Source organism: Triticum aestivum, chromosome 6B (assembly GCF_018294505.1).
Source record: "Triticum aestivum cultivar Chinese Spring chromosome 6B, IWGSC CS RefSeq v2.1, whole genome shotgun sequence".
Classification (NCBI taxonomy): Eukaryota; Viridiplantae; Streptophyta; class Magnoliopsida; order Poales; family Poaceae; genus Triticum; species Triticum aestivum.
In genome coordinates this window covers 665,378,576-665,388,296 of record NC_057810.1, presented here as the reverse complement: position 1 = coordinate 665,388,296, position 9,721 = coordinate 665,378,576, and positions in this window count along the sequence as shown.

Sequence of the window (9,721 nt, the reverse complement as noted above, 5' to 3'; positions counted from 1 at the left end):
TGTGCCTGACAAAGGATTTGAGAAGCTACTGAAAATATTGAAGAAGAAGCTTCCAAAGGATAACGAATTGCCCGACAGTACATACGCAACAAAGAAGGTCGTATGCCCTCTAGGATTGGAGGTGCAGAAGATACATGCATACCCTAATGGCTGCATCCTCTTCCGCGGTGCGTACTGGAATTGCTGCAGTGGAAGGCAGAGAATGTTGTGCCTGACAAAGGATTTGAGAAGCTACTGAAAATATTGAAGAAGAAGCTTCCAAAGGATAACGAATTGCCCGACAGTACATACGCAACAAAGAAGGTCGTATGCCCTCTAGGATTGGAGGTGCAGAAGATACATGCATACCCTAATGGCTGCATCCTCTTCCGCGGTGCGTACAAGGATCTGAACGCGTGCCCGGTATGCGGTGCATTATGGTATAAGATCAGACGAGATGACCCTGGTGATGTTGACGGCGAGCCCCCCAGGAAGAGGGTTCCTGCGAAGGTGATGTGGTATGCTCCTATAATACCACGGTTGAAACGTCTGTTCAGAAACAGAGAGCATGCCAAGTTGATGGGATGGCACAGTGAGGACCGTAAGAAAGACGGGAAGTTGAGAGCACCCGCTGACGGGTCGCAGTGGAGAAAAATCGAGAGAAAGTACTGGGATGAGTTTGCAAGTGAGCCAAGGAACGTATGGTTTGCTTTAAGCGCGGATGGCATTAATCCTTTCGGGGAGCAGATCAGCAATCACAGCACCTGGCCCGTGACTCTATGTATGTGTAACCTTCCTCCTTGGATGTGCATGAAGCGGAAGTTCATTATGATGCCAGTTCTCATCCAAGGCCCTAAGCAACCCGGCAACGACATTGATGTGTACCTAAGGCCATTAGTTGAAGAACTTTTACAGCTGTGGAATGGAAACGGTGTACGTACGCACAAACAGGAGGAATTTAACCTACAGGCGTTGCTGTTCGTGACCATCAACGATTGGCCCACTCTCAGTAACCTTTCAGGACAGACAAACAAGGGATACCACGCATGCACGCACTGTTTACTTGACACCGATAGTATATACCTGGCAAGCTGCAGGAAGAATGTGTACCTGGGCCATCGTCGATTTCTTCCGACCAACCATCAATGTCGAAAGAAAGGCAAGCATTTCAAAGGCGAGGCAGATCACCGGAAGAAGCCCTCCATGCGTACCGGTGATCACGTACTTGCTGTGGTCAATGATTTACACGTAATCTTTGGAAAGGGTCCCGGTGGACTAGCTATTCCGAGTGACGCTGGGGGACACGCACCCATGTGGAAGAAGAAATCTATATTTTGGGACCTACCCTACTAGAAAGACCTAGAGGTCCGCTCTTCGATCGACGTGATGCACGTGACGAAGAACCTTTGCGTGAACCTGCTAGGCTTCTTGGGCGTGTATGGGAAGACAAAAGATACACCTGAGGCACGGGAGGACCTACAACGTTTGCACGAAAAGACGGCATGCCTCCAAAGAAGTATGAAGGTCCTGCCAACTATGCTCTTACCAAAGAAGAGAAGGAAATCTTCTTTGAATGCCTGCTTAGTATGAAGGTCCCAACTGGCTTCTCGTCTAATATAAAAGGAATAATAAATATGGCAGAGAAAAAGTTTCAGAACCTAAAGTCGCATGACTGCCACGTGATTATGATGCAACTGCTTCCGGTTGCATTGAGGGGGCCTCTACCGAAAAACGTCTGATTAGCCATTGTGAAGCTATGTGCATTCCTCAATGCAATCTCTCAGAAGGTGATCGATCCAGAAATCATACCAAGGTTAAGGAGTGATGTGGTGCAATGTCTTGTCAGTTTCGAGCTGGTGTTCCCACCATCCTTCTTCAATATCATGACGCGCGTCCTAGTTCATCTAGTTGACGAGATTTTCATTCTAGGCCCCGTATTTCTACACAATATGTACCCCTTTAAGAGGTTCATGGGAGTCCTAAAGAAATATGTCTGTAACTGCGCTAGGCTAGAAGGAAGCATCTCCATGGGCCATCAAACAGAGGATGTCATCGGGTTTTGTGTTGACTTCATTCCTGGCCTTAAGAAGATAGGTCTCCCTAAATCGCGGTATGAGGGGAGACTGACTGGAAAAGGCACACTTGGAAGGGACTCAATAATATGCAGGGACGGATATTCTTGGTCTCAAGCACACTACACGGTTCTACAGAACTCTACCTTGGTGACCCCGTATGTCGATGAACACAAGAACAGTCTGCGCTCCAAACACCCGGAGTAGTGCGACGACTGGATTACATGTGAACACATCAGGACTTTCAGCAGTTGGTTGGAAGCACGTATCAGAGGTGACAACACTGTTTGTGATGAGCTGTACTTGTTGTCCATGGGACCATCTTTGACTGTATTGATTTGGAAAGGATACGAGATAAACGGGAATACATTTTACACGATTGACCAAGATCAAAAGAGCACCAACCAAAACAGCGGTGTCCGCTTTGATGCAACAACCGAGAGGGGAAAGGACACATATTATGGTTACATAGTGGACATATGGGAACTTGACTACGGACATGATTTTAAGGTCCCTTTGTTTAACTGCAAATGGGTCAATCTGTCAGGAGGCGGGGTACAGGTAGACCCACATTATGGAATGACAACAGTGGATCTGAAAAATCTTGGGTACACTGACGAACCGTTCGTCCTAGCCAATGATGTGGCACAGGTTATCTATGTGAAGGACATGTCTACCAGACCGAGAAAGAGAAAAGATAAGGAAGCGAATACATCATACTATGAGCCAAAGCGCCACATAGTTCTTTCAGGAAAAAGGACATCGTGGGAGTGGAGGACAAGACAGACATGTCTGAAGATTATGAAAAGTTTCATGAAATTCCTCCCTTCAAAGTCAAGGCTGACCCCAGCATCCTGATAAACGATGAAGATTATCCATGGTTACGGCGCAATAAGCAAATGACACAAGCGAAGAAAAAGTGAAGACTTTCTCCCGCAACTATTATGATGATTCCATGCCAACTTTGTAACTGACAAGTATGATACCATTGTCCCTTTTGTACATGCACATGCTATGTGGGTCAATTTATGATACCATGCCAACTTTCAACTTTTTCAAAGTTCATTTGAAATGCTTTAATGTCTTATGGTTCGGCCCTCGTAATAATTAAAAATAGCAACAATAAGTATTTTGTTGTAAGTAGAAACAAAATAAAATAAATAAAGCAAGAAAGAAACAAAAAACAAAAAAAGTGTTTTCAAATTTGAAAACTAATGGCACTAACAGAAAGTTTATAATTTTCCTAAAACTAAAAGCAAAAACAATTAAAAAATAAAGCAAAAAACAAAAGAAATAAATAATGCAGAAAACAAAACAAAAAAACAACAATAAGTATTTTGTTGTAAGTAGAAACAAAATAAAATAAATAAAGCAAGAAAGAAAACAAAAAAACAAAAAAGTGTTTTCAAATTTGAAAACTAATGGCACTAACAGAAAGTTTATAATTTTCCTAAAACTAAAAGCAAAAACAATTAAAAAATAAAGCAAAAAACAAAAGAAAATAAATAATGCAGAAAACAAAACAAAAAACTGGAAAAAAATAAATATAGCAACAATAAGTAAAGAAAACAAAAAACAAAAAAATGCCTCCTACTGGGCCCCCACGGCCTGAATACGACATGAAACCCTACTATGGGCCAGGATTCGGGCCAGCAGTAGGCCCAGAAGGCCCATCAGGCAAAGCAATAGCAAGTAGGCCCGAAAGCCTGCGGTGGAGAGGAGCTCGAGAGGGGTGCGGCAGTGGGGCTTATAAACCACTGCGCGCCCCTCTCAACTAGCGAGGTGGGACTAAACTTTGGCCCCGAGGCGGGCAGCACAGGGGCCTTTGGTCCTGGTTGGTGGCATCAACCGGGACTAAAAGGGGAGGCATTAGTCCCGGTTGGTGCCACCAACCGGTACCAAAGGCCGCCGATTCCCGCCCTTTGGGCTGCCGAAAAAGAGGCCTTTAGTCCCGGTTGGTGGCACCAACCGGGACTAAAGGGTGCATTAGTCCCGGTTGGTGCCACCAACCGGGACTAAAGGGTTTGCTATATAAGCAACACTTAGCAGTTTCCGGCCAAATCGCCCACTTCTCCCCCGACGCCCCCTGCTCCTTCTCGTCGCCGTCGCCGCCCGACGCCCCTGCTCCACCTTGCCGTCGCCGCCGCCACCGACGCCGTCAGGCTGCTCGCCTGAGCCGTCGCCGCCCTCCCCCTGTGAGCACAGCCTGCTCCCGCGCCCCTCCCGTCCCGCGCCCCTGCGCGGCCACCGCGCGCCGCCCCTGTCCCTGCGCGGCCGCCGCGCCGCCGCCCCTGCCCTGCGCGGCCGCCGCGCGCCGCCCCGCCGCCCCTGCAATTTCCATAGCAATTTTTTTGCATTTTTTGTGTATATGTGTTTGTATGTGTATATATATATGTGTACATGTTCATAGTATTTTTTTCATAAGTGTATTTTTTTGTTCATTGCATTTTTTTCATATATATAATGTATATATGTATGTGGTAGCTATATATATGATGAATGGATGTGGCTATATATGTATGTATGAATATAATGTTCATAGCATTTTTTTGTTTATATATGTTTTTTCATATATGTATTAATTTTTTATTTAGGTTGTTAGTAGATATCGATTTTAGGTTAGTGCATTTTAGGTTAGTGTAGAGGAGAAAGTAAAATAAGGAAAAGGAAGAAAAGAGGAAGAAGGAAGAAGGAAGAAAGAAGAAGAAAAAGAATGAGAGGAAAAAGGAAAATAAGAAGAGGAAGAAGAGGAGAGGAAGAAGAGGAGAAATAAATAAGAAGAGGAAAAAAGAAGAAAAGAAGAGGAGAAGAAGAAAGGAATAGAGGAGAAGAAGAAAAAATAGAAAATTTCTATTTTTTCTTCTTCTCCTCTATTCCTTTCTTCTTCTCCTCTTTTTTTTCTTCTTCTTCTTCCTTCTTCCTTCTTCCTCTTTTCTTCCTTTTCCTTAATTATTTTCCTTTCTCGTCGTTGTCGCGTCGTTGTCGATATAACCCCCTCGAGATAACTTCGACATGAGGGGCGGTCGATATATATACCCCCTCTCGACCGTGATAACTTATACAACGGCAGCACCCCCCTCGGCCCTCTCGCTCGACCAAAACTCTCGAGGACACCCAAACCCTAGAGAGAAAACGATGTTGGTCTCCTACCCCCTCCCGCCGCGCCCCTACCCGACAAATTAACTCTCTCGAGGCCACCCAAATTTACCAAGTTAAAAGAGCGTTGTCGTCGAGGCCACCCCAAACCCTTGAAGCGTTGTTGTGTCGAGGCGACCCCAAACCCTAGAGAAGCAGCGTCGAGGCCACTAACATGATTCCTTATTGTGATTAGCTAGCTAGTTCTACGTTTGCCACTAATATATATATATATATATATATATATATATATATATATATATCCATCTGTACCATGTTTGAATAATAATTGACATGTTGTAAATATTTGCAGAAACTATGGAGCACTCCCGAGACGAAGAAACAGAAGCGATATTGGGGGACATAATCGCAAATGGAAGGGATGAAGTTGCGTCATTTCTCCTCGACACCGTTGGTCAGCTGGAAGAACTGGGTGAAGAAGAGGGCTATGTTCATGATGGCTTCGGCCCATTAATGCCGGTACAAGAAGAGGACTATGTTCATGATGGCTCCGGTGACACAATGGAGGTACAAGAAGGAGACCGTGCTGACTGCTCCGGTGACCGAACCGAGCCCGGCCAGGTATATATATATTAGTTAAGCCCGTGCTGACTAGTTAATTGATGCTTCCATTGTTTTGGTATATGTACACATATTAATTACTCTCGTCTTTCTTCCTTATAATTTCTAGCCCTCCGGATCGAGCACAACTTCGGTAAGGAGACGAGGCCCGAAGAAAAAGTTGAGCTCGGATGAAAAGTTTGAGATCATAGAAATCGCGCCCGACGGCGAACCGATTGAACCCAGCCGGACAAGGAAGGCATTTTCTGCTCAGTGCGGGGTTCTTGTTAGGGAGAAGATCCCGATCAGCATCCAGCAATGGTATAAGCCTAAGGAGGAAGACCCTGAGGTGTCTTATGTCAATGATATGCAGAAAGAATATCTTTGGACTGAGCTGAAGGCAAATTTCACCCTACCGCCAGAGGAGGATCCGGAGAAGCCAGTTAAAGAGCAATTAATCAAGTCTTGTGCTCTTAAGAAGATGGCAACCCTAATGAGGAGGTGGAGGAAAGAGCTGAACCAGTTTGTCGGAAAAAAAAGACACCAGAATTCATCGGCAAATATGAGAAGATCAAAGATCACTGGCCCACATTTGTGCCCCACAAGACATCGAAAAAGAGTAAGAAGATGTCGGAGACAAACAAGAAAAATGTTGTGAAGAAGAAGCTTCACCATCGCACGGGGTCAGGTGGCTACCTCAAAGCCCGGCCTAAGTGGTCCAAGGCTGAGCATGATCTGCTTCAAAAAGGGATCGAACCAGAGACAATGTACTGGCCAGACCGTTGCCGGACTTGGTTCTTCGGAGCTGGCGGAACCTTGGACCCTGTAACAGGGTTGTGCCAGTGGACGTCCGAGAAACTGGAAATACCAGTCAAAAACCTTCGACACTATATCGATGCAGCGCAGCGAGGGACGTTCCTTCTAAACAGGGAGAAGGACGAGCTCACAATGGTCCTTGGGAATCCTGAGCACCCTGGACGGACACGAGGCACGCCAGGCTCCATTCCGTGGAAGGTTGGTTTTCCGGACGCAGGGGGTTACAAAACCCACGAGAGGAGGAAGAAACTGGAGCAGGACAAACTGCAGGCGCTGCACGAAAGGGTAATGGGGCTAGAGGATCGAGAAGAGGAACGAGAAGTAGCAGATCGCAGCAAACGACCTGCCGAAGCTTCCCCCGAAGCTACCCCGCCATCTCAGCGGAGAAGCAGCATGGCTTCCACCGAGCTGCTTCAGCCGGAGCATGTCTTGATGGCTCCTGCCAGCTATCCCGTGGATGGTATCATGGAGTCTCAAAATTGCCACATTATGGCGCGATGGATGAATTTGAAGGTCAAGGCGGCTGTTGGCCAAGTTTATCCTAGTGGACCCGGCACAACTTATCACTGCCAGCCAATTCCAGAAGGATATGCTAAGGTGATGGTGGATGAAATAACGGAGGGATTTGAGGACCTCCCGTTTGAGCACCCTACCGGTGAAGGGGAGACTAGGCTGGGTTGTGCTCTGAAGACTCCATGCCTATGGCGGAAGGAGCTCATCAACCTTCTGAACTGGACGCCTCCGCCTCCTCCTCCTCCTCCGGCGAGTTAGGGCACTCCGCCTCCTCCACCGCCTCCTCCTCCGGCGAGTGACGATCAGGGCACGCGTGGCGGCACTCCGCCTCCTTCTCCGGCGCATGGCGGCACTCCGCCTCCTTCTCCGCCTGCACCGGTGGTCCCGAGCAGCCAACAGCCTCCTCCTTCTCCGTCTCGCCAGCAAGGGCGGAAGAGACCCGCCGCCGCCCCGGCTGCTCTGGCGCGTCGTACTCCTTCTCCTCCGCCTTGTAAGCAAGCACGAAAGAAGACAGACGCCACAGCCGTTCCGTCTGCTCCGGCGTCTAGCAGCACAACCAGAGGCGGGAGGCAATACAAATACGGTCCATCTCTCAAGCCTCTAGAGAAGTTACCGTACGAGAGGTCCGAGAAGGAAAACGATACGATTGTGCGGACCCACGTGAAGGAGTTCTTTGAAGCGGTGAAAGCAAAGAGACATCCACCTCCGGAGGAGAAGGTAGATCCGGTGAAAGCAAAGCGCACTATCGATGCCCTGAGGAAACCACCAAAGTCTCCGCCGAGAACCAACTATGAGCGCATTACTGAACAGACATATCTCCAAGCCCAGCGGTCGGGAACTACTGTCAGAGCTAAAAGGTCAAAAGAACGAGCAAAGGGGGAAAAATTGCCCAGCTCGGCAAACAAGCACAGCAATCGTGCCCCCCGCTCAATGTGTCTAATGCTCCGGGGACGGTGGCCGGTTATGGCAATCTTGAAGATTACCTGCCTGACGATGCACTTCCTGATTTCTTGGAGGTGGACGAACACAGATACGAGTACGGGAAGCCTCTCATCAAAGATGAAAAATCTCTGACAACAATGATGCGAAGCTTCCATAATTGGTACATGGAAACCTGCAGAGAGTCTGAGGGTACGAATGCTTTGTATCTGCATATTAAAGAGGAGCACGATCTCATTGCAAATGATCTGTTGACTGTTCCATTTGATGAGTTCTTCGCGTTCTTCAATCAAAAGGCCCTCGATAAACTAATGGTCTTTTGCTACTGTCTGTAAGTACTATTTCTGTCATTAAGTCTCTATATATAGCTCGGCTCTTTCATTTCATGTATTTATAATTAATTATCCTCAATATATTATGCAGATTGAAGATCGTCAAGTGCAAAAAACAAGAAATTTATGATATTGGGTTCATTAACACAAATATCATAGATGAATTTCTGGTTAAAAAGGACATCAAAGAGGCCGAGGACAACGTGCTACAATCGTTGATCAAAAATCAAAACAAAGATATCATACTCTTTCCTTACAACGGCAAGTGAGTGTTACTGTCGTGTGCATATTCGGTTTCCCTTATTACTCGAGCGAGGTTATAGTAATGTAATTGATGAGTTATGCATGCGTGCGCAGTACCACTATATTCTTCTGGAGATTAAGCTTGAGCGTGGACTAGTAACCGTCTTAGACTCGAGACGGAAAGATCGCAAGTCCTATGCGGACATGACTGAAATGCTCAGCAGGTAAGTTCAATCGATCATTATCGCACCATATCGGCAACTTTTTGTTCATTTCCTGATATCTCAAGTAATAATAATTATTTTCTTTGTCTTGCAGGGTTTGGAAACAGTTCACCGCACAAGCTCCGGGACTGCCGAAGGAGCTGCGATATACATACCCGAAAGTAAGTACTACTGGCTAGGTAGTTGCGCGCATCTCCCGTTGATTCTATAGCTATACTTTCATCAATGCCATTTATAATGCTTCATTATCAGTTTGATTGACCTCTATTTCTCGTAAAGTGCTTGTGGCAGGAAGAAGGAAATGATTTCTGTGGATACTACGTGTGCGAGTTCATCCACAACGCGACTTTGAAAAACAAGCAGGGCTACTCTCAAAGACAATATGAAGTACGTAAGCAATAATATTCATAATTTCATTTTATTACACCGTCATTTCTGTTGAGTTTCATTCATATATATGTATTAATTAACCCCCTTCTTCAAATTAGACGTGGCAGATGCAGAATGAACTCCTAGAACCAGATCGCATGAAAGGAATTCAAGAGGAATTGGCCGGATTCTTTCTTGACCACGTCATCAATAAAGCCGGAGAATACCATGTGGAAATTGATTTCAATTGCCAGGGGATTGTAATTAAGAGATCTTATACATATTGTACATGTATGTAGCTAGTAGCGTCAGATACATGATATACGAAAACTTGTTGTTCGACCAATCTCTCGGAGAAGGAGAGGTCAATCGATCACTTCTCTCGGTATGCATGACGAACTTCTGTACTGAATGGTTCTTTCGATCACTTATGTATATATAGTACGTAGCGTCGACCAAGCACGGACATAAGAGAGGACACTTCTCTCTATTAATTAGCTAGCTAACACAATATATGAAACACCTAAATTAACCCCCC